The sequence below is a fragment of the Macaca thibetana genome, chromosome 2 (assembly GCF_024542745.1).
Source record: "Macaca thibetana thibetana isolate TM-01 chromosome 2, ASM2454274v1, whole genome shotgun sequence".
Taxonomy (NCBI): domain Eukaryota; kingdom Metazoa; phylum Chordata; class Mammalia; order Primates; family Cercopithecidae; genus Macaca; species Macaca thibetana.
Genome location: NC_065579.1, coordinates 39,770,689 through 39,798,404, shown reverse-complemented (window position 1 = coordinate 39,798,404; position 27,716 = coordinate 39,770,689).

Below are 27,716 nucleotides of genomic sequence, written 5' to 3'. Positions count from 1 at the left end.
GTACATGTCTGGTAGCAATGAGTTTCCTCTGCTTTTGTTTGTCTGGAAAATTCTTGCCTCTCCTTCATTTCTGAAGCATATATATGTGGTATACAGTATTCTTTGTTAGTAGGGCTTTTTTTCCTTAGCACTGTAAATATATTGTCCCACTTCCTCCTGGCTGCAAAGTTTCTGCTGAGAAGTCTGGCAAGGTGTATTGGATCTCCCTTGTATGCCATTTGCTTCTTTTCTCTCACTGCTTTCAGGGCCCTCTCTGTCTTTGACTTTTGAGAGTTTGCTTGGGTTTTTAACTTGAATCTTATTGGTGATGTTCGACCTTCCTACACTTGAAAATGTATATCTTTCTCCAGGTTTGGAAAGTTTTCTGCTATTATTTCTTTGAATTGGCTCTCTACCGCTTTGTCTTTCCCACTTCCCTTTTTAACTACAATGACCCAAGTATTCTCGCTTTTGATGTTGTCCTATAGATCCCATAAACTTTCTTCCAACCTTTTTATTGTTTTTTCTCCTCTGACTGTGTTTTTTCTACAAGACTATAGTTTGTCTTTGAGTGCATGATTTTTTTTCGGTTTGAGCAATTCTGCTGTTGATGCTTTGTTGCATTTTTTATTTTAGTCATTGAATTTTTTAGTTGCAGGATTTCTGTTTGAATTTTTATTATCTCAATCTCTCTGTTAAATTTCTCTAATACATTTCTGAATTATTTCACAGCATTCTCTTGAAGTTTGTTAAACTCCCTTAAAACAGCCATTCTGAGCTTTTTGCCTGAGAGGTCACACATTTCCATTACTTTATGATTGGTCTCTGGTGACTCATTTGGTCCATCTGGTGAGATGATATTTCCCTAAATGCTCTTAGTGCTTGTGGGTGTATGGTAATGTCTCTGTATTGAAGGATTCAGTATTTATTCCAGTCTTTACAGTCTGGATTTGTTTGTGCCCATCTTTCTTCAAAAGGCCTTTCACAGATTCTAAGTACACTGTTGTGTTCCCTGAGTCAATGGATCCTGCAGCCATCTCAGCACTGGAGGTTATTCTAAGCCCAGGTTAGACACGAGTCTCATGAGGTCTCTGATGTTGGCATGGCTCTCCAGTGCAGATGTACATGTGAAAGACTCAAGGAAGGTACCCATGCTGTGTGGGAAAGCTGGCCAAGGACTCAAGCCTGGGAGACTGTCATGGTTGCCCAGATAGGCACACCTCCCAGCAGGTTTCTGCACAGGTAGGATAGGTTCCTTACTGCAGCAAGTGAAGCTGGAGCTGAGACTGGACCCCTCAGGATCTGCCATGGGATGGCAGCTGGCAAGCCTGTCTTGTTGGCTCAAATGGGTACACACCTCCCACCAGGTCACTGCACAGATGGGATAGTTTCCCAACTGCAGTAGGAAGGTCCAAACCTGAGACTGGGCCTCATCAGAATCTGCTGTGGGATGGAGGTTGATGAGCCCAACACAGAGGCTCAGAATCCCAGGCTGTAAGATTTGAGTAAGTCTCTCTCTAGGGACTTGTGTGAGCAGTTCTGAGCTGAGACTTCAGCTGAGGGGTGCTGAAGCCAAACCACAGGGAAATTTTCAGGTCCACAGCTGAGACTGTTGTCAGCAAGCAGACCAGCCTCTCTGCCATGGCACTAGTATGCACAGTTCTTCCTAGACTTCTTGGTAGATGGCTCTGGTTGCAGACTCAAGGCCAAATGGGGCTGTAGTCAAGCCCCTCGGGGAACAGGCCATTTCTGGGCATAAACCTGGGAGTACAATCAGTTGATCAGCCACCTGGATGCCTATCTGCACTCTCAAAATTACCATCCTAAGTCTGGGCTCCACTCAGGTTTCATAACCTCTTTCCTGGATCTGAGACTCCCACAGAGAGCTTTTTGTCTGTGAACAGGTGCAAAACTTTTTTTGTTGTGGGGGATATGAGCGGGTGACCTCCTATTTCTACCATCTTACTGCTCTATTTTCACATTTTAGAATAAGAATTACGGTATGTTCTATAAAGAGTTATTGTATTAAATAAAATAGTGCATATAGAGTGCCTGCCACTTAGAAAAAAAGAAACTAATTATTATGAAAATTTTTCTACGTTATCTATTTTATAAAGATTTCCAAGTTCTATTGTGTTTGCCAACCAATGTATGGCTATACTTCTTTTATATTGAATTTGTTCTTTCTACCAATGACCAAAAGATTATGATAACTTTAGTTTTCCTTGTACCAAACAGTAACAAATATGCACTATATAACATTAATATATCAATATATTTCTACATGAAAAGCCAATGGTTATAATGATTGAAAAAGCTAAACACCACAAATTAATATTAAAAGTGACATCAGCAAGATGGCTCACTAGAGTTGCCCGGTGCTTATGCTTCGCCCAGTGAAGAGGGATCAAAATAACAAATAAACAACTATATTTCAACTAGAGTGACTGAGAAAGTATGCTGGAGAGCACAGAGGGGTAGTGAAATTCCTGTGGAACATGGAAGCCCAGGATAGCACCATAGAAAGGAGAGCAAGGTATCCTGCCTCTGCCACATTGTCTCTCTTACTGGGATAAGCTTGGGGTCTGTCATTCTTCCTCTTTTGGGGGAAAAGGTAAGCTGGAGACCACCAGCAGTTACTATCGCCTCCACAGACAATAGCAGTCCTTACTACAGGAGAGTTTCCTAGCCCCAGATTTAGTTTAGAGAGTTGCCAAGGGTTCATTTATGTTCATGGCCTCAGAGTAGAACTCCTACCCTTTCACCCTCTTTCCCATGACTTAAGCTTCTATTGCACAGTGACATCTTGAAACCATACCCACTCCTAGAATGTGACCAGCTCTTAGGGCCAGTAACCACTGACTCTTTACATCCCTGAGGCTCTGCCATCATTCCACCCCTTTATTGCAAATGTCTGCAGTACCACTACCCCATCTGCCAGGAGCTTAGGCCTGATGAACAACCAAGATCTCAGAGTCCAAACCCATGTGACTCATGTGGCATCCCCCAACCCCAACCAAGGAATAGGTGGATCAGCACAGTGAGGAAGCTACCGGAAGGAAGCCAGCCAGCCTGCCAAGCCTACACACATCCACACCTGGCCAAACAGCTAGTCCCAGCAGCGGCCCCACTTCCCTGGGGAGACCAGTCGTACACTGTTGATGGGAATGTAAATTAGTACAGCAACTATGGAAAACAATGTGGAGGATCCTCAAAAAAATAAAAGTAGATCTACCATATTATCCAGCAATCCCACTACTGGATATATATGATATTGAATCCTCGTACACATCCAACAATAGATAAATGGACAGAAAAAAAGTAGTGTGTGTGTGTGTTTGTGTGTGTGTATATGTGTGTCTCTATACACATACTATCTTTCTCTTTCTCTCTCTCTCTATATATATACACATATATATGTACACAAAGGAATATTATTCAGCCATAAAAAGAATAAAATCTTGTCATTTGCAATCTCATAGATGAAACTGGAGGAAATCATGTTAAATGAAATAAGCCAGACACAGAAAGACAAATACCACATGATCTCACTCAAATGTAGAATCTAGAGAAAGAAAATGTTGGTATCATAGAAGCAGAGAGTAAAACAGCAGTTACCAGAGACTAGGAGGAGAGGGGTAAGAGGATGACAGAGACAGATTGGTCAGTGGGTACAAAGTTACAATTACATGGGAGAAATAAATTCTAGTGCTCTATTTCACAATAGAGTAACTATGGTTAACAGTAAGGCATTGAATATTACAAGACAGCAAACGAGCAGCTTTTTAATGTTCTCACCACAAAGATACATTAAGTGATGGATACCCTACCCTTATTTGATTATTATACAGCACATATATGTATCAAGACACCAAATTGCACCCCATAAATACATACAATTATAATGTACCGATTTAAAAGACAACAAAAAATGTAAAGTTACTAGATGAACAAAAACAAAGGAAAATTAACACTAATACGAAGTTAACCAAAAGATGGTAATATTATTGAAAATCCATTTTAAAAATATAATCATTGAGGTTCAATTTTATGTAACACCAGTCTAGGGAAAACATAAGGAAATATTGAAATCTGACTTCCTTTGAATGCTTACTCTACAAAATACATAGTTCCTGTCCTCCACACACTTTCAATCTGAGAAAATTAAATACATATGAAAAATCTGATGACAATTGAAATCACATATGATCATACAGCAGAATCATTCCACTTGTAGTTATATTGCTACATGAAATTGCAGAATATTATGTAACTGTTGGGCTACTTCCTAATTTTTATGAAAAGTCCACTCTTTTTGCTCACTCCAATACTCCACACACACACAGAACACACTTGTGGATGTGTCAGAGTGTGGTTATTTCTTCAAAACTTAATGCATCTGAATAAAATTCTGATTGAGTTGTAGACACTTCTTTAGGAAGAGGAAAACGTTCATTTTCCTCTTTCAATGTTAGATTACCTCTTTTTACCTCCTTCTTAAGACTCTCCCAAGAGAGTGAAGTTGCTAATTTATCAGTCAGAGCCCAGGACATTCCTTATACATTCTAACATTTGTACAGGTTTCCATTCCTTGAATGCAATATATGTTGTAATCTCTCTTCCACATGTACCACCAACTTGAGAGTCAGCTTCACTTATGTTGAGACATAAAACTATTCTGCCAGCTCCCTTAACAAGCCCAACTTTCATTTGTCCAAGATTGATAATGGAGGAAGGATCTCAGGGGTAATGTGGCTGCACCTCACAGCCCTTCCCATATGTCTGCTGTGATTGGCCTTCCCATTAGAGATGGCACTAACCACCTCTGCAGTTGCTGCACTTGCCCTAGAAATACTGCTTCTTCAATGCCATGGCCCAAAACATGGCTCAGGGTCCTTCACTTGGGTCACCAAAGCACCCCTTGAGGAAGTTCTTCTCATTCACTCTCAGTGGGGACAGTGTGGGCCCATTTAGAGAGAAGTCTGTGAGGATGATTTTCTACTCATGTTACCACAGCTACTTCTCAGGTCCCCTCAAGGCAACAAGCTCTTCAAGGAACCAATTTATCTTGCCCCTCTCTAGAAAACATGCCAATACCAAGGTCAACTCTAGGCCAGATACCTCCCTCTGCACTACTGTCTGGATCCAGTCTAGCTGTGATTAGGCTGCCAAGAGGCCAATCTGAGGCTCACCCAGGCCTTGTACATAGGACTGCTTGTGGAAAATGTGGTTGTAAGTAGAGAGGAGAGAGGTGGGTTGAAGGTGTATCTTCCTAGCCTTGGCCTTTGAGACAGGATGGATACCCAGTTGTGCTTATCAGCAGCCAGCAGCACTTCTCATTTCACAAATTACTTCGTCACAAGTGCCTCCAAAACTGTAACCATTTCTCCAACTTGGGAGTTCTCTCTAGAAAGACTTATTCTCTGTCAATGTCAGCCCATTGTCACTTCATATTACTGTATCTTTAATGTGCTCCTACTTTCTGTACTAACCTGAGCTAAATTTTGTAAAAAAAAAATACAGCATTTACACTGTTCTCCAGCTATTTCATTGTGTTGGACAGCAAAGTCCTTTCATTTAACATGCTTCCCTTACCCCATGTGAGAAATTTCCTTTTAGAACTAATTTCTGTGAAAAGTTTGGTTTCCCCTCCTAAGGAACTAGTATTTGTAATGCTTATGGTTATTAAAAAAATTTAACCAAGTTATTTTTTCCTTTTTTCCTTCACCTTCTGGAAAGCTCACAGCCAAACTTACAGCTCAATTATGGGAACTGAGTTGGGTCTTTTGGCTCACATACCTATGTCAAGTTTCTAATAGCTCCAAATTTTTGCATGTGTATTTCATTATTTTATTATACAGGTTTCTATATGCATCCTCAACTGTTGCAAAATTCAGTAAAGAATATAGATAATACATAGATATACAAATAAATCAATAAATAGATGATTGATTGGTAAATATTAACAGATCAAAAGAAATGTCCAACTCATTGGTCATTTATTCAGCCAAATTTTGTTACTGAGTGTCTACCCCTTCTGAGTACTAACTCTTAATTTCTCCAGTTCTTGTCCTCATTCTCTGGATTATGTTTTCGCCTTCAGGAACTCAAAATCACAGAGAAGAAATATTGTCTTGCAAAGAGAAGAAGTTAAGCATCCTGTTCAAGGTCACACATGTAGCAGTGGCCCAGGCATAGTTGGCTCAGATGTCCTAGTTTCCAACTCAATGATGCTTTCACAACATTGCTCTGTTTTTTATGGAGTTTACAGTATGGAAACCCCACAAATAAAGGCGAAGTCCAAACTAACCACATACTTTTTGAATCCTGTTCTAATCCTATCTCTATCTTCTTCTGGGTAGAGGATTTTCTCTTCCCTTATCTTTTCCCTGAACATTTTTACCTTTTGCAGCACATTTCTTTCTCTTCCAGCTTCAATTCTTCACTTTTAGTATTTTCTCTGTTAAAAAAAAAAAGACAACAATACTTATAACTGCCTAGCTGACCTGCTGCTGTGTGTACTCAATAAATGTTAGTTCCCTTCCCCTACAGTTTGGAGCATATTAAAAGCTCCTCCCTTACCATATATGCTACCCCCCATCATTCCTGTACTACTCCTTTCTGTACACACTGACCTGGGAAGTTGTTAATGACAAATGAATCAATGGAGATAGAATAGATACACATAATGTCATTTTAATAAGAGAAATAGAAATAAAGAAGGTACCAGTCTGTTCAATTGGAACAAAAAAACACTGCCTGTTTCTAATAAGTCATTTCATGTCTTCAACATATTTGATTTTTGTCTTTGCATAGAAGGTAAAATAATGTCTGTTCTTTATTATTTGATTTTCATTGCAGAAACTTGACTTCAATGAAGTCACAGGAAGGAAGTTGATGATTTTTAGTAGGCATTTATATATAACTATTTATATAGTGAAAACTTCCCCAGCACCTCTGTCTTCTCTACAAGCCCTATTTGCGTATGGGAGTCCATATGGGGATCTACGTGGTTCCAAGGAAGCTAACTTCACTCTCTGGCCCCAGGGTTCATGACTTAAACTACACAAATCAGCACATTCCATCCACCTGGCTACAGGGCCACAGTGATTCATTACCTGGTGCATTATACAACCTCACAAAGTCTGATCAAAATAAATCTCAGGACTTTTGTTGGAATTGCTGGGTCAAGGGCTCTCTCTCTCTCCTGCTCTGGAAATAGGAAGTCTAATACTCCTCCAGACATTTTACTACAATGAGGAAAATCAGCTTGAGAATGAAGCCAAAACCTAGAGAATTACAAAGGAATTAAGCCAGGATCTTGATGATTCATGAACTGTTGGATTCGACTTTACCTAAGCCTAGACTTTTTAGTTACACGAATTAGTACATTTTCTTTATTATTTAAGCTCATGTGTTACTTTCCAATAGAAGCTTCCTAACTGATACACTGTTGTCACCTTAAAATTCATGCAAATTATGCTTATTTTTGATAGATTGAAGTTGTGATTCATCTTTGCTACTTCCTCTGTCTAATATGCTAAAGATACCAAGCAGATGAAGACTACGGTGGCGCGTATGTCTATGTGTGTGTATTTTCCCAGATGATCAACACCAACAATAGTCATTATCCCCATCATCACAGCGGATGGGGCCATCATATGTAAATCAAACTCAGATGACCAAAGTTTACAGCAACACTTGAAATTTAGTGTCTCAGAAGCATTTCATTTCAGCCCCATAAAAGTTATGGTATGCTGATTAAATACTGACTGGAAGCTAAAAGAGTGCTTACTTGAGGTTTATAGGGATGGAAAGGATGCATTCTGTTGCCACCTAATTTTGTTTTCTAAATATTCTTGCCCAAAGACAGCTGAATTCATGTATTTCATGTGTTTTAGGGGAGGGGATGTGGGTATTTTTTTTTATAATAGCATTTTCTGCCAATAATAAAATATGAGGAAGAGAAAATCACAATAAAAGAAACCATATTCCTTTTCCAAATAAAACATTTGTCGTCTTCAGTTTCTTCACTTCTGTATTTGAAGGGAAAGAAGTAATTCATTCCCTCTGGTAAACATTTTCATGTGGGAGTATCCCAGTTTTCCCCTTTGTAATTTCAGTCCAGAGCTTTGAATGTTTTGTACCGAGCTCCTTCCCCTTACTCGACTCTCTGAGAAGACAAAGGACAAGAGCTTCCTGAATAGATTTTCAATTAAAAAAAGAGCGAAGAACTAAAAAGCTGTCTCAGCAGAGGACCAAGGTGTATCCATAGCCCTTTCTGTGGGGCTGCTCCCTACATGGAAAGCAGGAATAAGGGAGGGACGGAGAAGGCAGGACCAGAAGCCGAGAATGGCAGAGAGCAAGGTTTGAGGATAGGAGACTGAACGGCTGCTGGGAATCTCGGGTGCTAAGAAAGCGCTGTACGAGGAGAATTTTAGAGGAATTGCCATGGACCAATCTGTAAGGGTTTGAGTTGCTCCAGAACTGAACCCTGAGTTTCTCAGTTCTATAGGCAATAAATACATCCTTTGGTGACTTCTTTCTTATTTCTAACATTTTATTATGAACTTTTTCAAACATATAGACAAGCTGAAAGAATTGTGGAGTGTACACCCACACACACCCACCATGCAGATTCTACAATTAACAGTTTGCTATATTTGCTATCCATTTATCTATCCTTCTATCCATTCATCAATCCATCTTATTTTTTAGTACGTTTTAAGGTGAGTTGCACACATCAGTATACTTTACTCTTAAACATATCATCATGCTTGTCATTAATTAGAGTTCAGGGTTCAATTACAGTATTTTTTTCCCTAGGCAAAATTCACGTAGAGTGGATTGCATGAATTTTAACTGTACTATTCAATGAGTTTCAACAAATGTACATGCCTGTAAAAGGAAAACCCCTGCTGAGACATAGAACATTATCATGGTGATTTCTTTCTAACATGAACTATCAAGAGTATTATTTCTCTGCTCCATTCGTTTATTCAACAAATATTTTCTGAGCTCCTCTATGGTTCAGGTATTGTGCTAAGTGTTGGAGATAGCGAGGTAAATGAGATATAGCCCTTCATGGGAGCTGACTGTTTATAGGAAAAGATCCCTGTATTTTAATTAGTTGTTTAATTAATTAAACTAGATAGTCACAGTTGCTGTGAAAATCTGTTCACACAGAGGAGAGGTTAGCCAATGCACCTGAAGTGGGGTCAAAAAGGGCTTCATGCCAGGTATTCTGAAAGATGAGAAGGAAGTCCCCAGGTGGCTGGAGACTAGAGTATGAAGCAGCCTGAAATGTATGACCTTGCACAGGGTCTGGCATGGCTGAGTTCCAGGACGAGGGGGATGAGAAGAGTTTGGAGACACAGTAAGGGCCAGGTACAAGAAGGTCTCAAATGTCCTGCTAAGGGGTTAAGTTATAATCCAGAAAGTGATAGGAAGCTGAAGAGGGACTTGCCAGACATGTGAGCCAAGGTGCTCCGATAAAATCTACTCCATTTGGACCTTGAGAGAGATACGGAGAGGTACCATGATGGAGGCTCTGGAGAAGGAAAGACAAACGTTTTGGGATCAGATGTTAAATTATAAAAATTTTAGTCCATAATCCAGGCAGCTAGATCCTGAAGGTCATGGATGATTAGCTGGCTGCCAGCCAGAACATGTCTTCCATGCATTGTCAGAAATAGGAAAGGAGCTCTGAAGTCCGACCTCCAGCTGCTCCTCGACTCACATTACCAGAGAGCATTGTGGACTTAAGAGAACTGGAGAAGTCTGAGCTGGGAAACCCTAGATTCTAACATGATACAGTCATGTATCACTTACCAACAGTGATGTATTCTGAGCAATGCATCATTAAGCAATTTTTTCACTGTGTGAACATCATAGAGTGCACTTACACAAACCTGGATGGTTTAGCCTAATACACACTTAGGCTCTATGGTACAGCCTATTGCTCGTAGGCTACAAACCTGTACAGCACGTTACTGTACTGAATACTGCAGGCAATTGTAACACAATGGTAAGTATTTGTGTACCTAAACATAGCTAAACATAGAAAAAGTACAGTAAAATTACAGTGTTATAGTCTTATGAGGCCAACATCATATATGCAGTTCGCCGTTGACCAAAACATCGTTATGTGGTGGAGAACTGTGTTTTTTAATGTAGTCAGTTGCATTACAATCATCTAATCATGTTATGGAACAACTCCTTTAAAACATGTTGTGAAGGGTCTTGCCAGACTCTATCAAGAGATAAATCTTATAGCTGAAACAGTTCAGTCACCTTTGTTTATACTGAGAGGAAATTAAATGATCACACGAACACAAGGTCTGTGTAGGCACGTGTGAGTACAAGCATGCAAACTCACAGGCATGTGCACACACACTTGCTACAATCAAGGCTGAATCTTCTTGTGTTCCAAAGTCTCCCAGGTAAGAAATGTGAAATGATCCAGGGTAAAGCGTCAAATTCTCTTTCTACAGGATGGAAAATTAGTGTGCTGCTGTAGTAAAATCCAGAGTGGACTATGAAATCAATAGCTGTAAAATCCAGTAGAATACTGCTAAGTTAAAAAAAAAAAAAAAAAAAAAAAAGGCCAGGGCCTCTCCATTGGTGGGGATGCCTTCCAAATTCCTAATGGATTTGATTTGTGATAAAGGTTGAAGGTGTGAGTCACACAGTAAACAGTATCAGCAAAGAAACAAGGGCAGAAGAGTGAATAAAGAAAGGAAGAGAGAGGCTTAATGACGAACAAAGAGAAGAAATAATCTCTGGAGAAGATACCAGGTCTTTCGTTTTTTCCTGGCCTTTTAATAGAGCTACAGTTTTATAAATCAGATGAAATGATCTTGCTTTAACAGCCAAGCAGAGAATGATCAAAAAAGGTGAAAGTGCTGATTTTTAGGACTTAATATCCTATACAGTGAAAAACTGTCCTATCAGAAGTGTTTCTCTCTGTTCCTTCCCTCTCTTCCCCCACCCACCTTCCTCTCTTTCTCCATGCCACCCCCACTTTTTATCTTTTTATCTGTCTCTCTTTTAACTTTGAGATCCTCACTGAACTCTGACTGGAATAACAACAACTCCCTAGGTACTTGAAGAACTCTGAGAAGTTGCTTCATGTTTACACCTCATTAAAACAGAGACTAGTCTTCATCAAGAGCAAAATTCAAGCCCAGAGTGATGGCTCACGCCTGTTATGCCAATGCTTTGGGAGGCCAAGACAGGAGGATTGCTCGAACCCAGGAGTTCAAGACCAGCCTGGGAAACATAGTGAGACCCTCTCTACAAAAACTTGTAAAAATTTTCTGGGTGTGGTGGCATGCACCTGTAGTCTTAGCTACTTGGGAGGCTGAGGTGGGAGGATCCCTTGAGCCCAGGCATTTGAAGTTACAGGGAGCTGTAATTATGCCACTGAAGTCCAGCTTGGGTGACAGAGCAACACCCTGTCTCTAAACAAAACAAAACAAACAAACCAAAAAGAAGCAAAAATTTTAATATTCACACATCTCTTTTATTAGCTGTGAAGTTTTCAGGTAAAAAATAAGTGTTTAATTGGCTTAAGTATATTTGATTGGTCCAGGTACAGGACTCCACCTCTCCTCTGCTCCCCTTGCTTCTCAACTGTGTGCTGACTTCTCTTTTTGGCTGTTGTCTCCAGATGAAAGGTACAGCATCTCTAGCCTCACCTTCACATTCTGGGGACTGACAAGGAGCTTTTTGTCCCCAATCATTTAAAAATCAGTTAAGGTCCCATAACTGAGCCCCTTTAGGCTAACTTGGCTTATATTCTCATCCCTAAATAAAATATACTGATAGGCCAGGACTGGATCATATGACCACCCTGCAGTTGAAGAATGAGAAAATCACATGGTTTGAGGGTTAAGTAACAGGTGTCCCCAAGGAAAATGGAAAGGTTATTGTTAGGATAGGAGGGAGTGGATTGGAGGCAGGCAAAGACAAGAGATGTGCACTAGGTTTCTGAAAACTCAAGGTTTGTGTCTCAGTCAGCCTGGGATGCTATAACAAAATACCATAGACTGCATGACTTACACACCAGAATGTATTTCTTATAGTTTGGAAGCTGAAAAGTCCAAGGTTAGAGTGCCAGCATAGTTGAGTTCTAGTGAAGGCCCTCTTCCTAGTTTGCAGATGGCCATCTTCTCTTGTATCCTCACATGGTAAGGAGCAGAAAGAGAGGGGAAGCTAGTTCTCTGGACTCTCTTGTTAAAAGGGCACTAATCCCATTATGAGGTCTCCACCCTGTCTCCTAAATGCCTCATCTCCAAACACCATCACATTGGAGACTGGGGTTTCTATGTATGAATTTTTGAAAGATACAAACATTCAAGCCATAGCAACTTGAAACACTAGTAAAAGCAGAACCCAAGAAACAGGCAGACACCACACCTGTGTCTGTACTGGTTAAAGTAGAGAAGGAGAGCATAGATCCTCTGGTCTCCACTGAGAACCTCTGCTCTTGCAATGCTTCTTCCTGACATTTTATCTCCCTGCCCCATCATTTATACAAAGTAACTAAGGCCTCCTTGCTTGTATCAGGAGAAGAACAGTGCTGAGAAAGACAGAATGACAAAGTACACCCATGACGTCTGGCCTCAAGCTTTGTTCTCAGTCTTGTTTCATGACTATTCTCCTACAAATTAATATTCTAGCACACTAAACTTTCCTTAACATGGCATACATGTTACCTCTTCCTGGAATTTTCTACTTCCTTTTCTTAATTTGTTGAAAGCCTTCCTATCCCTCAAGACATGGCTCAAATGCCACCTCTTCCCTGAATCGCCAGTTCAAATCAATTCCTCCTTTGTGACTTCCCATGAATTCTGCTCAGACCTCTATTTACAAGCATTCTATTCACTCAAATACCAACTCTGGAAAGTTCTTCGGTAATCAGTACAGTAATACCCTTCTTTTGAACAGAAATTCTGCAGGACATTAATAGGTATTTTGACTAAAAGGAATTCTGTGGTTAAAAAAATATTTGGGCAACACAGTCTTAAAGAATGTTAAGCTTTCTTTAGCACAAGACCTCTCTCCTAGTCTTTAGTATGCATGCGTGTGTTGTAAATCTATAAGGAGAGGCTTTGGTAAGGAGCATTTTCCACATTTTTTTGTTTGTTTCATTTTATTTTTAATTGACAGATAACAATTATATATATTTATGGAGTTCAAAGTGATATTTCAATAATGTACCCATTGTGGCATGATTAAATCAGAATAATTACATATTCCTTACCTCAAATATTTATCACTTCTTTGTGATGAAAACATTGAAAATCCCCCTTTAGCCATTTTGAAATACATAATATATTATTAATAGCAGTGCAATAGAACGCCAGAACTTATTCCTCTTGTCTAACTGAAGTTCCATACCTGTTGACCAATGTCTCTCCTTTACCCAACCACCCCCACTTCCGTCATCTGCCTCTGGTAACCACCATTCTACTCTCTGTTTCTTTGAATTCAGCTTTTTTAGATTCCATATATAACTGAGATCACGTGGTCTTAATATAATGTTCTATGGGCAAAGAACTTGAATGGACATTTCTCAAAAGAAGACATACAAATGACCAACAGACATGAAAACAATGTTCAACATCTCTAATTATCAAAGAAATGCAAATTAAAACCACAATGAACTATCACCTCACATCTGTTAGATTGGCTATATTCAAAACGAGGAATGATAACAAACGTTGGCAAAGACGTGGAGCAAAAGGAACCCTTATGCACTGTTGGTGGTATTGTATATTAGTATGCCCATTTTGGGACACATTATGGAGGTTTCTGAAAAAACTAAAAGTAGAATTACCACAAGATCCAGTAATCCCACTACTGGATATATATTTAAAGAAAAGGAAATCAGCTGAAGGGATGTCTGCACTCCCATGTTCATTGCAGCATTATTCATAATAGGCAAGATATGTAAACAGCCTAACTCTCCATCAATGGAAGAATAAGTTTTTTAAATGTAGTATATACACAAAATGGAATTCTATTCAACCTTAAGAAAAAAAAAACAGGAAATTTCCCACATTTGTTTAAGCAAAAGATTCTATTTGAGAAAACATCTAGAAAAGCCGTTATTTCTACAGAATATAATATCAGAAAAGCTGACCTAGCCTAGTTCCTTTTATAAATGAATAAACCAATTCTCACACAGTTTTAATGACCTGGTCAACCCATAGCTGGTCAATACTGGGGCCAGGACCACAAGACACATCTCTCGTTTCCAAGTGTTAAGCACTTGCCTTTACACTGCATCCTCGCAGGTGCACTGTAGGCTTCTGGAGCTGTTCATTCTCCATAGGAAAGATCAGGGTCAGCCCTGTGGCTGGAAGCTGGGGTGGACGCTCCAGGCAACCCTCATTCTAAGGCAGTAATACATAGTAAGCTCCCAGACATTACTGCTGAGAGTCAGGACCATGGACAACATTAAATATTGCCTTAGGTTTGGGTCCCAGAGATAGAAACAAAAGGATTTGAGTTCTGATAGTTTATTTGGGAAGTGATCCCAGTGTAGAGATGTGGAAAAGTGAGACCAGGAGGGGAAAGCAGTCAATATAGGGTTTATTTATGTGAAGGTGGGTAAATGGAGCTGAATTCCACAGGGTCATCTGTGTAAACAATGTATGGCACACCTCAAAGATGTTGTATCCAATGATCAAGGAACTAAACTATTTATCACCAATTCTCATTCATCATTGGCTGAAGACTGTTTTCAGGGGTGTTAACTCCCCAGCACCTCTGTCCTGCCCTGCAGCAGATTAGGCATGTTCCCGTGGTCATGGGCTGGATACTGACAGCATCAATTAAGTACCCTGGGAAAATGCTCTGTACCTAACAAGTACCTGGGATCAGGTGTATTGTCTCACTCAGCACTGGGTGACCTGGCCTCATCAAGTCCATTGCCAAAGCTATGAGGATGCCTCTAAGATTTCTAAGTACAGGGCTGAGGCCACACTTACCATGAGCTTCCAACCAATGACTGAGTGTGGTAGAGCTACTAAGGCAGGCCCATACGCTGGAGATCTTATAGCTTACTTTAGCTCCAAGACTCATTGCTGGACTAGCCAAACTTACACTGCATAGCAGTCTACGATACTTCCACCTTTCCTTCCCTCTCTCTTGCACCCAGGATGAACTTACATTGTGGTCTCGTGGCACTCCTTGACTTTCCCAACTCCTTCCCCATATTCTCTCATACAGGGGTTCCTTTAATCCCACATTTTAATCCTATGTTGGCCATCTCCTTCTCTGAAACACACATCCACAAAAACTCCCTGGTGACAGCCATTGGAGCTCCACTGCAGCATCAGGGAGGCAACTTCCATACTGTATAAACAAATGATTCATGAAATCCTTTTTCCACAAGAAATAGGAAATAATATTTCAATGGCCAGGAGAGGGTTACGCAAGTTCAGCTGAGATTCTGTCTTTCTGCAGGAAACTTTTAGTATTACTTCTCTTTTACTCCAAGACTAAATTTCTCAGTTGTCTTATTAATACCCTAGCATGTGTTGGTGAGGATGTGGAGCAACTGGCATTCCCATACAATAATGGTAGGAATGTAAAATGGTTTAACCATTTTGAAAAAAGTTTGGTAATTTCTCAAAAAATTAAACAAACATCTGTCATTGGATCCAACCACTGTACTCCCAAGTATTTATCCAAGAGAAATGTAAGTGTATATCCACATAAAGACCTGTACACTAATGTTCTTCCTATCCCAGCTCACCTGCCACACACATATACCACTTCCAGACCTACTCTCACCAACAACACAGAGCAAATATCAGGTGGTCCATGAGGCAGTGGGTGTCAAATGTTTAGAAATAGCGTTTATAATATAAATGTTTAGAAATAGCCTTCATGAAGAGCAACAAAAATAATTTGGAAAGCATTGTTGTTGCAAAACTGAACTCTACTCAGTGAAACTTTGATAATTTGATTAATTAGTCATAAAGTCAGGCAGACTCTGTGGCAAATCTGGATTCTAGAATGTGCTTAAAGAAGTTTCATTGTAGTGCTTCCTGAGTTTCAGTGCCCACTAAAAGCTTAGCTATAAGGAGATACCCGTTATAACTTATACCCACCCCAACTGCTTACTACAGTTAAAGGTACTTTGAATGTTTTATTTACAGAAAAAAACTCCTTAACTTTTGAGCAAAGGCTTGCAATTTTCAGGGACAGAAATTCTGTCGGATTTGTCCAGCAAGTGCCACATATCTGTGTTACTATCATTATAAGCCCAGTTTGAATGAGGGAGAAGATTTTTTTTGGTGGTCAGTCAGGCAGCCCAGTCCTTGCAGAAGGTTCTCAAATGTGCTGGGCATGGCCTTCTGGAAAAGGCTCCCTCGGGCACTTGTGTGTATAAGAGACAGAAACAGTCAATTGTTCTAAAATAAAATGTCAGATTCCGTTCTCTCTGAAGGCCATGAGAGTTCATCCTGAGACTACCTTCTAATCAGCTGTTCTTTCCTTGGCTTTTTTCTCTTTTTACTCAGTCTATGGAAACTTAAGCCAGACCCAGTCTCCTGTTTGCTCAATTCTAGAGAGTCAGAGCCTGAGGCTGCTCCATGCTGTGTATATTCTGCCTATAATTAAGGTGTTGGCTGGGGCTACAGTCATATCAAGGCTCAACTGGAGAGGACGGTGCTTCAAAATTCACTCCTGTGGCTATTCATAGGCCGTGACACATAGGCCTCTCCATAGGACTACTTGAAACATGGCAACTTGCTTCCACCAAAGTGGGAGCTCTGAAAGAAAGCAAGAGAACCAGAAAGCCAGAAATCTTTTTGTAACCTAATTTCAGAAGTGATATCCCATCACTTCTGCTGGATTATATTAGCTGGAGCAAGTCACTAAGTTCAAATAACACACAAGGAGAGAGGATTATACAAGGCAAAAAATATCAGGATGCAGAAGTCATTGGAGGCCATTTTAGAGGCCATCTACCACTGTCTGCCCTCTGGCAGATAGGACTGGCATAGCCTCACTTTTATGAACATTTCTGCTCAAAAAGGAGGAATATGGAAAGCCCAAAAAAGTGACTAGTCTGTAGCAGTTATAAAATCTAGCCAACCAAATGCTAGAAGTTCCTTAAATAATTGCCCATGGTTCTTGGCTCTGTCCTTTGGGCTCTTGATTCTGCTCTCTGAGTTACCCTTCCTTTTTCATGAATGGCAGCACGCCTTTGCAGATTTGTAGTTTTCTCAGCTTGGCTCCTTCCAGTAGAATTTTGAGGGTCCCACAACCTCTTTTCCTTTCGTACCAATCTACCCTTTTCATTATAAGCTGGCAGTGTTATGCCAATTAGTTCACTCAAAAACTTTGTTAACCTCCATGAATTTCACTGGACTTCATCAAAATCAAGAACCCTGCTCTTTGAATGATACAGTTCAGAGAAGGAATATAAGCCACAAGCAGAGAGGAAATATTTGAAATCATACATCTGATAAAGGACTTGCATCCAGAATATATAAAGAAATCTCAACTCTCATTAATAACAAACCAATTTAAAAATGGACAAAAAAATGTGAACAGATATTTCATCAAAGAAGATATACAGATGACAAATAAACACATGGAAAAAGCTAACCATTATTAGTTATTAGGTAAGTACAAATTAAAACACTGGGATGCTACTATCCACATATTAAAATGTCTAAAATTAAAGTGACTGACCATAACAAGTGTTGGTGAGAATGTGGAGCAGCTAGAATTCCCATAAAAATGATGGTGGGAAATGGTTCAATCACTTTGGAAAAAGTAAAAGTCTGGCAGTTTCTCAAATAGTTAAACATACACCTATCATCAGATTCAGCCATTGCAAAACTCCTAGATATTTACCCAAGAGAAATGAAAGCATATATCCACACAAAGACTTTTACACAAATGTTTACAGAAACATTATTTTAATAACAAAAAAAGTGTGAACAACCCAAATACCCATCAACAGGTGAATGGACAAACAATTGGTGGTATATCCACACAGTGGAATACTACTAAACAATAAGAAAAGCACAATAGGCAAGAATCTTAAAATAATTAGGCTGAATGAAGAAAGCAAGGCAAAAAAAGAATACACATTATATTATTCCACTTACATATAATACTAGAAAATGCAAGCAAATTTATAGTGATATAAAGCCAACGAATAGTTGCTTGGCGACAGTGGGAAAAGGAAGGGGAATGATGGCAGGAAAGGGTTACAATAGGATTCCAGGACACTTTTGGAGGTGATGGATATATTTATTTTTTTGACTGAGTGATTGATAGTTTCATGAGCCTGGGATCTCCTTGCCGAAGTTTGCTGGCCTCAAGGGAAGCACAGATGACTTGGAACTTGAGACTTGATAGAGCTCTCAGAAACCACATATCTAGTTCTCTGCTTGATGCTGGATTCATCTCCACAGCAGCCACCTCTTGATCCTCCAGCCTGTTCCCTGCTCTCTGCCAAGGCCAACCCATATCCAGAATAGAAGCTTAGCAGTTGTTTAAATTTATTGTTCTCTCCAATAGAAGCTTTAGGCTTTTTCTCAATCACAGTGATCTTTGTAACAGTTCACTAAGTCAGTTGGGTATTTGGCAAGAAAATCATCTACTTTAACCTTAAGCCAGTTCAACTGTGGGCAGTGTTAGTTTCTGTAAGCTTTTGGACTCTAAATTCATAGATCCCTTTGGGAAACTAGTGGAAGGCATATCCCACTAGCATATAATAAATGGGAGTAGGATTATGGGACTTAACTGTCTTGGCAGGACATAGTCAGATGGACTGGTGGAGGAGGAATTATCTAAATTCCTTCCTTGAGCAGTACCAAGCCTTCTGGGGGCAGTACATAGGAAAGCTGGATGAAGGGCTTGAGGACATGAGGGGTTTGCCCCTGTGCAATGTTCCTTGTTCATTTTCCAGACTTAGGAAGAGATGAGATGACGTAAGAGTAAACAGTTTGGATTTCGGAGTCAAATCATCTGGATTTGCATCCCAGTGCTGACTTGGGAGTATTATGTCACATTAGTAATTGTCATTGTCACAAATTCTCTTTTAGGCTTGGGTGAGGCACCAACTTAGCACTGTTAATATATTGCAGTAATTAGTTAGGGGAGCTGCCAGATGACAGTGCTGGTTCCTTGGCTGAGAGATTAAATTTCCAGCTTTTTGGAGGACCTGTCATGCCTGGAAGACCACTAGAGAAACTCTTGCTTGCCCCAGGTAGTCTCCACACCTGCTGCCAGGCAGCTAGACCCAAAACTCTAATTGGTATATAACAATCACACAGCTACTGTCATGAAAAATGAGAGGGAGAGGCAAGTCTTGTGACTAATCCAAATCACACTCCAAAAGATCTCCTGTAGGTTGCCAGCCCCCATATGCAGGGCCCAGGTCTGAATTTTCTCTATAATCCAACACCAAGCAGAGCACTCAGCATACAAATATGCAATAGGCATTGGACAGGGGTAAGTCCCACTTTGGACTTCTCCCATACTTTGGACGCTGCCTCAGGCCACAGAAAACAAGTGTCTTTTACTGTGTGGCACTGTGCCAAATGCTTTCAAAACAAGTTACAGAAAATTTTTAAGCCAGTTGCACTCTTTCAATTCCCCAGATGATCCTCCATTAAATGGATCTGGAAAGTAGGTGGCAGCAAATAAAGTCTATCTGACAGCAGAGGCCACACGTACATTCCACCCCATGCTGCCTCAAGCATACTTGAAAATGTAAGATGCAAGCAAGTCGCCTCGTCTGCCTCCTTCATTCTCAAGAAATTTGGAAGGTATGCACCTCCTTTTTCTAGCCCCTAAAGTGCTCAGGATAAGGGAACCACAATCCCCCACATCCAGCCCCACCCTAACATCCTGCAGAAACTACTAGAAAATCCACTCTAGGCTCTGAGGTCAGGCCTAACTCCATTTTGCACTATGGGCAAGAACGCCATGGTGTGCAAGAGCCAGCTCAAATGGGCTGATGAGAGTTGATTGTGTGCCTCTCTTTTCAACTCCTAATGAGTGGCTCAAAACTAGCCATATGGGAATATTTACACCAAGAGAATTGGTGAACACTACAAATCAGGGCTTTTCCTTTTCCCCTGGAGAGGTGATTCTTACACATTTACCAGCATGCCACTGTTTTGAAGATATAAACTCTTACCATTCTGAGACAATGCTTTCATCAGTGTGCAAACATTTTATACTGCTTTGAAAACTAGGAACATGTCAGATGGATTCATATGCTGCCTTTGGGAACCCAAACCTTTCAATTGCCTTGCTTTAAGTATTACAGCTGTCATCCTGGAATTTTTCATTTACCAGTAGAACCTTTAATCCACCAATAAAATATGATTCACATAATGAATCCAGGTATTTCACCCAGTGCTAAAATCCAAAAGCAATTAGCCTTTGTGTTTATTTCACATGGGAGTTAGACTAAAAGCTAAATGAACATGCAAAAAAGAGTCAGGCATTGGTCCAAATGTCTGAATGATGTACTAATTAAATTGTATAACAACACTGCTATCTTTATACATACACTTTATTACAGGTTGGGGAATCAGCTCGGGCCTTCCAAGTCAGCCTCTGAGAGAGCACTCCTTTAAAACTAGAGGAATGGTACAGGATATACCTTTGTAAAGAAGATACAGCTACAATTCAGAAAGAACAGATAAGACTTGGGATGAGATTGAAAAAGCTTCATTAATTTTTCTCCTCTCTCTGCTATGATATGATCTTAATCAGGGATAAGAGTTTAAAAGTCTGCTTATTCACGTATTCACAAAATAAATATGATGAAACTTGGGGTAGACGCTGGGGATAATATAAAATTAACAAGACCTGGCCCAGGCCCTCTAAAGTCCCCAGATAGCTCCAGCCTGGCAGGGAAGTGAATGTTTATGAGGAAGATGTCCCTAAATGTGACCTAGGATTCACAGGTTCCTCATGGGTCCAGGGAGGTATTGTTAACACCGCCAGGGAATGGAGATGGGGTTATTGAAGTGTACTTGAGTGGATCTGTCATTTTGTTCATCCTAATCCAGAGGCTTCCATGAAGAGTTAATGACATATACATTGTTGAAGCAGTCTGTTTGTAAAACTCCTGCTGTTTGCCACAAGGAAAACCAAGAAAGAATAGTAATAGCAAAAATATGCACTGAGGTTTTCCAGATGCCAGGCATGGTTTCAGGAGCCTTACATGTCCTGATACATGTAATCCTCATGGCAACACTAGGACGACTAGGTGAGCAAAGTGACTTTCACAAGGGACAGAGTCTGGATTTGAAGCCAAGGGTCTGGTATGCCCCATCATACATTGTCTTTCTGGGACTGCACAGCTAAGTGCAAGTATGCCATCCCCAGTCTCATCCTACTTATCATTGCCTCACCTCTGTATATTTATTTTCTTTAAGGAGACCGTCTAATGCAGCTAAAGAGGAAGGGCACATAGATAAATAACATAAGCCTTGGAGTCAGTTATGAGTCCTCCTCCCCGCCACATCACTGACTAAGCTGTGACCTCTAGACAAGTTGTCTCTACAGTCTCAGCTGCCACCACTGCCCATCTCAGGTCATGAAATCCAAGCCCCACTGAGCGACTCAGTTTCCCTAATCACCAGGCCCTGCTTGATATCCAAACCTATGCAGGCTGTTTCTTCTCCCAAACAGAATCCCTTCCCCACAACCATCACCACCCTGCCCCACCCGATCATAGCTGCTCACTCTTGGTTATCTCTTCCCTCCAGGAAGCCCTCCCTCACCCCTCAACACTGAGTAGGCTCCTTGCTTGGTGCCTGGAGGACCCTGCCCTCATGCCCAGGTGAGCATTTATCATTTCTCACATGTTAGGTGTAACTGCCTGTGAGTCTCACCCCGTGGTCCTGCACTTACTAATTAGGAGAACCTCAGAACCACCTAGGCAGTGTTCAATAGTGTTTCTCAAACCTGCCCTAGAGACTCTAATTCAGAAGACCAGAACGGTGGTCCCAGAACACTGGATCTTTAAAAAGCTCCCAGGAGATTCTGATGTGCACCCAATTCAGTATTTACCTGACTATAAAGTACCCTGGATTATACAATTTTAAAGGCTGGGGTTGTGCATTTGCCCACAGGTGTATACCCACAGCTGAACACACAATTTAGCCCAGAGTAAGACTCTGTTAGTATGTGTTAGTTGACTTACTGAATGTGTGAAGTTAATAAATCTCACATATCCTCAGTACTTTAATTTGTAAAATGGTACTATAACATCCTTCTAGGATAATTCTCGTGACTACCTATAATAAAGAAAAGATGAAGGAGGAAATTACAGTAAAGGAATTCCTCATTTTAGTATTAAAGAACCTCTCTACTATCTGTTATCATGAAAATCCTCTTTAATGAGGCTCATGTTATCAAGTGTGCTTCAGAAAGAAGAAACAATCCTTTGTTTAAGCAATCGATATGGTCATTCCACACTCTGTATGCTACATTGCAGGAAAAGTAATTAAGTTGTTTCAGGTATATTCCTCCAGTGACCCAGCTCCTCTTTAACATGGTATGCACCTGGAAGATTTTATTTCAAGTTCATGAGAGCATATAATCCTGTCTTTGCCCTTCCCACTTGGCCACCCATTTTGCCAGGGTCAGCAGCCACTTACTAAAGGAGAGGCCCTGTCTGCTTAGAGGTTTTACCCACTTTCCACAGACCCGCTTTAAATTCACCCAATGTGACACCTTTGGGAGCCAACACTTTTGAGATGCACAGCACTTTAATTGTCCCCCTAGAGGAGAAAGAGCGAGCATATTACCAAGTTCTTTCTCCTTGTCAGGAAACAGACCTAGCCTGAGAAGCAGAATTTTTCACTCTCTCAGAAGAGCCCTGGGCAGTCTGTTCTATCCACTCCTAGAGCCCCCTCACTGCCTTGTGAAAGGCTGGACCTTCTGGTAGCTCGACCTGATGTGGTCTGATGTGCATGAGGTTCCTACACATTCTCTTACAAGACCCTAGGAAATAAGCATGAAAGACACAATCAAGGCAGATAATTCCCATCTTTTTCCAGACACCATCCTAGCTGCTTGACAGAACTGGCAAAAAGCAAGTTCTTTTTTTTTTTTTTTTTTTTTTTTTTTTTTTTTTTTTTTTTGAGACGGAGTCTCGCTCTGTCGCCCAGGCTGGAGTGCAGTGGCTGGATCTCAGCTCACTGCAAGCTCCGCTTCCCGGGTTTACGCCATTCTCCTGCCTCAGCCTCCCGAGTAGCTGGGACTACAGGCGCCCACCACCTCGCCCGGCTAGTTTTTTGTATTTTTTTGGTAGAGACGGGGTTTCACCGTGTTAGCCAGGCTGGTCTCGATCTCCTGACCTCGTGATCCGCCCATCTCGGCCTCCCAAAGTGCTGGGATTACAGGCTTGAGCCACCGCGCCCGGCCTAAAAAGCAAGTTCTACAAAAGAAAATCATGAATGCTCTGGGCTGCCACATGTGCCTCAGGAACCCAGGGTAGAGCTGGAAGCTTAGGGAAGATGTAGGGATCACTGATAAGTCCTCAAACATCACCAGCCTGGGACATGAAAATAAGGTCTTCATGTTACAATGACTCTGAGTGCCCATCCTGTAGAGTGTTGGACATTCAAATTTTAACTAGGCTACCCCAAGCCCCAAGTATTTTCAGGGATCCCCAAAAAGGACTCATGCGTTTCCTAGATCTGTCTCTGTGCTTGTCTGTTGTCTGGCAGATGATATTACTCTAAACCACTGGTTTTCTTCAACCAGGAAGAGTTGCTAGTTCATCACAATGTCTATTTGGTGGCTTCTCCAGCCGTCTCAACTCCCCTTGCCCCAGTTCCATTCAAGAAGTGACACAAGCTTCTCCACTACTATTAGAAGAGCTCACTAGGACAAATCTGCCTCAGAGGTCCTGACCACATCTCACACATCAGGCACTACAACAGTCACCCGGAGGGATCTCTTGACCTCTACTCTACTTGACCTCTACTCAACCTCTGAGTTGAGCACCCCACTCTCCCTATCCCCAAGACAGACCATTATCTCCCTTTCCCAATCCAAGCTCTTGACAAACTCCCAATGGAGGACCAGCTATTCCCTTAAGGAGAAAGCTCACACACAACCCAGAGGAGCCAGTTTTCCTCCAACGCAATGCATGCTCTAGGTTAATCTACTGAAAGTAAATTTGAAAATTTGTGCTGAAGGGATTAGCAGGACCTAGGAGGCTATTGGGAGCCATGACCCAATGTCTTCAGACTGTACAAACTGCCCTCAGCTTTCTAGCTCTCTGCCTTATTTCTTACCACCCTCACTCACCCCATCCTGTCCTGTAGCCTCTGCCCTCTCAGGATCAGCTGTCTGTGCTGGGCTGGGCACTAATTCCCCCCTGCTAACTCTCTCCAAAATAAGAGCCCCTCTTTCTGCCCCAACTGCCTCCAGCACAGAACTGGGATGGACACAAATGGAAGAAATATTGCTTAAAACACTGTTAAGAGGACAAAATGGGGCTAAGTGCAGTGGCTTATACCTGCAATCTCAGCACTTTGGGAGGCCAAAGTAGAAGGATTACTTGGAGCCAGGAGTTCAAGACCAGCCTGGGCAACATAGCAAGACTCTGTCTCTACAAAGAAACTAAAAATTAGCTGAGCATGGTGGCACACAGGTGGAGTCCCAGCTACTCAGGAGGCTAAGGCAAGAGGATCACTTGAGTCCAGGAGTTAGAGGCTGCAATGAGCTATGATCACACCACTGCACTCCAGCCTGGGCAACAAAGCAAGACCCTATCTCTCCAAAATAAAAAATAAAAACCTACCATTTAAAACTATAGAATTTTTCCAAAGCTATTAAAACCATCTCAAATTGTTGTAAACTTTATAGTAAAAAGTCCTCGTAAATCAGTATATTTATCACTTGGTAAATTTAGTGAATTGGTCATTTGATGAAATTTGCAAAACAACTTATAAATGTTAAAATGTTGTCAATAGGGAAAATGACTTATATAATAGAATAACATATAAGTGTAACCTAAGAAAAATTTATAGAAAACTCAGAAAATTTAGTTATGTTCAAAATCTACGCATTTATTCAACAATATCACTGTATATCTCTTATGAGCCAAGTCCTGTTCTAGGCACTTGGGAAACATCAGTGAACAAAATACAGATTTTTGCCTCCATAGGATAATAAGCATATCAGTGCTATTGCACGTTAAAAGACAAAGAGTGCAACAGGAAAACAGAAACGTATAGCAGGATGAGGAAATCGGAAATGCAGGAGGGGAAATGGCAATTAGATGGATAATTCAGGAAGACTATATTGACTGAACGTATTCAACAAAAATATTGAAATAGTTCATTGACAATATTCAGGGAAAAAAATCACATTCATTAAAAAAATTGAAGAAAAATAATTCCCAAAATAAGTATAAAAGACAAATCAATATATTTGGTAGATTCAACAAACTGGCCCTTTTTGCATTTGTACAATAAAATGACCCATTCTGGAGATTTTTCCTAAATGAACTCAAAGAAGGAGCTGATGACTCTATCTCTAGAACAAAATTGCCTGCAACTTCTAAAGGCATTTCTCTTACTAAGGAAAAAAAAAGGTGAACTGTAGCTACACCAGCACCCAACTGCACCCATGAAATGCCAGTGAGCATTCCAAGTCACTAACGAGGTGCTCAGGGAGAGCTGGGGTAGTCCTTAGCGTGGACCCCGAAAAAAAAGCAGGTTCGCATGAGCACAGAGAAGGGGAAGCCAGATAAGGAGCTCTTTGAGAAACAGAACTCCAGCTTATGCTTTCTTATGCAAGGCCCAGCACAAAGGAATTGTTCAATATAAGTTTCCTGAATAAGTGAATGGTAACAGGGGCATTCTGCGCAGGGGAAGGAAAGGAGGCAATGGGTGTGCTCTGCCTATAGCACAGAGAGAACACTGGCCTGGCTACCGTAGAAGCAGGTGTGTTGAACAGTGGGGAACAAGACTTGGACAGGTAAGCCTGATTCTACCAGCTAGAAACCAGAGATGGAACGAGAGAGAGAGAAGTGGATCTTCTTCATCGAGGGGCTGCAGATCCCTAGAGCAGGGTTTATTAGGAATCTTATCAGAATGTAGATTCTGATGCAACAGGTTTAGGTTAGGGCCTGAGATTTCACATTTCTCAAAAGCTTCCAGGTGATGCTATTGCTGCTGGATCACAGTTGGAGGAGCAAGTCTCTAGAGAGTCCATGATAGGCTTTAAAGCTGTGTGACCCCACTAAAATCATGCACAAAATGTTGTGTTCTATACACATGTCCATTTTTCTGTAGCGAGGGACCATAGTTTTCATTAGATTCACATAAGGAGTCAGTTATGGGTTAAATTGCATCCCCTCAAAAAGATGTGTTGAAGTCCTAACCCCCAGTGTCTGTGAATGTGACCTTATTTGAAAGCAGATCCTTAATTGGATCTTTGCAGATACAAAGATCCAAATTAAGTTAAAATGAGGTCATTGAAGTGAGCACTAGTCCAGTATGACTCTTGTCATAATAAACGGGGAAATTTTCGACACAGACACATAGAGAATGGCATGTGACAAAGGTGGCTGAATTTGATACAGCTGCAAGCCAAGGAACATCAATTCTGGTGACTGCCAGCAAATTGCCAGAAGATATGAAGAGGCAAGAATTTTCCCTTACCGGTTTCAGAGGGAGCAAGGCCCTGCAGCACTGTGACCTCAGACTTCTGGCCTCCAGAACTGCGAGACAATAAATTTCTGTTCTTTAAAGCCACAAAATCTGTAGTATGTTGTTACAGGCACCCTATGAAACTGTTAAAACAGAGACTAAAACACGCACACACACAGAGAGACACACACACACTTTTAAGAATTATCATAAAAATATAAGGAGTCTTATAAGAACATAAGGGTGTGGTGGCTCATGCCTATAATCCCAGCACTTTGGGAGGCCAAGGCAGGTGGATCACCTGAGGTCAGGAGTTCGAGACCAGCCTGGCCAACATGGTGAAACTCCACCTCTACTAAAAATACAAAAAATTAGCCGGGTGTGGTGGCACACGCCTGTAATCCCAGCTACTCAGGAGGCCGAGGCAGGAGAATCGCTTAAATCCAGGAGGCGGAGCTGCAGTGAGCCGAGATTGCACCATTGCACTCCAGCCTAAGCGACAGAGTGAGACTCTCTCTCCAAAAAAAATAATAATAATATAAGAAGTCGTTGATGATTTGGAGACCAAGGGTCACAGCTGTCACTGCCAACATGAAACCACTATGCGTCCGCTTGAATTTCTTCCTCTCTTGAACCCGAAAAATGGCTTCTTTCCTAGTCAAAGCTCTTTCTCTGGGATCTTCAGGTTTTCTATCCCATTCAGCTTCTAGCAAGAGACACATTCTTTCTGGACTTCTGGACCCAAGGAAGGAACCTTTTTCGGAGCTGCTTTCCTCTTGCCATAGAAGGTGGAGAAACTGAAATATGGCTTTTCTTCCTCCCCTAGGTTCCCCTTTGCCATTCTTTCTTTCTTCATCTTGGTCCACACAATCTGATTCCTCTTATTTATTCTTCTGCTGCTGCTGCTGTGAGGAGAAAGGCAGCCTTCTCTCTTTTGATAAGCAGACTTACAACCTTGACCTATTTATTTTTCTTGCTATACTGCTTCCCGTGTCTTACCTGGATGCCGGATTCTCTGTATTGGGAGCCAAGACTCAGGTAATTTGCTGCATTTTTAGGGATTGC